The following is a 1445-nucleotide window of genomic DNA, read 5'->3' on the forward strand; positions in this document are numbered from 1 at the left end:
CACATCTTTGTGTTTCACCTAGTAGGTATGAAAGTTTTCCTTTATTATTTTGGTCTCATATTCAGGATAGGTTTCAGTAATTTGGGAAAATAGTTTTCTCTTAGATCTTTGTGTTTTTCACATGTTGTGTTGCTCATTTTCTATTTCATGTGACGTTCAAAGTGAGCAGATCTTTTCCTCTCTATGAAGCCAGGTTTGTCTCTGGCGGCCCGTCTCGATGGCCAGGTTCTGATCACTGAGTCTGTACGTGGTCAAGGTTCTCTGTTTTTTGTTGGGTATGTTTGTTGGGTGTGTAGCTTCTGTTTAAGGCCAAATAACACTGAAGTTTGAATGTTTTACTTCCAAATTTTTCTACATATATATATATATAATTTCTTTCCATGCACATTATTTTTTAGTATACATTGGTTTTATGATGTCAAAGCAGTTTATAGAATAAGCTATTTCTCTCTCTGTCTTCTTCTAAATTCTAAACAACGAATGTCAGATCGACGCTTTGCTGTTGATGGAAATATTCTCTTATTCAGTCAGACGTCTTCACACAACACAAAATGATAAAATCACAAATAAAATGTCCTTTTTTATTCTCTTTCCTGGTTTTACAGCCACAACAACAACCAATGATCCTTCAACAAAACCACAAGGTAGTAACTCATCTTTCTCTAGAGTCTCTCTGTCTTCCTGTCAGCCTCTTTCTCTCCACATACTGGATTTCTTTATTTTACTTTTATTATATTCATTGTCTAATTTTTTGTTTTACATGTTTCTACTTTCTGGCATTTTTATTGCAAAACATAAAATTATCAAAGCATCTTTAATTAAGTCACTTTCTGGAAAGACAAAACCATTCATTGTATAAAACAGGAAATAGGAAGTGATCGAGAAAATTATTATTGAATTATTGATTATTGATTGTATCTCTCTTCTCTTTTGACGTCTAAAGTATGAACGTGAGAGCAACACTCATAACACGGTTATGGGTGGAGAAATTCTCTTATTCAGTCAGACGTGTTCACACAACATAAAATGATAAAATCACAAATAAAAATGTCTTTTTATTCTCTTTCCAGGTTGGTTGTGGCTCATCAAGGTGTTTGTTGCAGTTGCAGCTCTCTTATTAACTGTTGTTATTTTTGTTGCTCTCATCATATGGAAGAAAACTAAAGGTGAGAGCAACCACAGATATTATAAACAAGAGGTTTTGATGAACCTGGATTTTTATTGTTGAAGCTAAAGTCGACTCTCTTTTGTCTCTTCAGGAAAAAAACCCCAGATGGATGAAAACACTGTGAGTTTTACGGCTGAGTAATCAAATGTTTCTACAGTTATGACAGAGCTGAATCAGCTGCTCTCTGACAGAGTCATCCAAATCTAAACAGCCTTCACAGAGCCAGTGTTTGACCACATGGAAGTAGACTCTGTTTGTTTGTTGTTTTCAGGGACGG

At 34.9% G+C, this 1445-nt stretch overlaps 1 long non-coding RNA gene across 1 annotated transcript; it reads left to right on the plus strand.

Moving 5' to 3' along the window:
- The first annotated feature begins 575 nt into the window (after positions 1-575).
- On the plus strand, positions 576-1437 carry LOC123967327. The gene is made up of 3 exons (XR_006824230.1): positions 576-644; positions 1071-1166; positions 1260-1437. It is a non-coding gene; the product is annotated as an uncharacterized LOC123967327 (long non-coding RNA).
- Positions 1438-1445: the final 8 nt, after the last annotated feature.

Source organism: Micropterus dolomieu, unplaced genomic scaffold, assembly GCF_021292245.1.
Source record: "Micropterus dolomieu isolate WLL.071019.BEF.003 ecotype Adirondacks unplaced genomic scaffold, ASM2129224v1 scaffold_276, whole genome shotgun sequence".
In the NCBI taxonomy this organism is placed as follows: Eukaryota; Metazoa; Chordata; class Actinopteri; order Centrarchiformes; family Centrarchidae; genus Micropterus; species Micropterus dolomieu.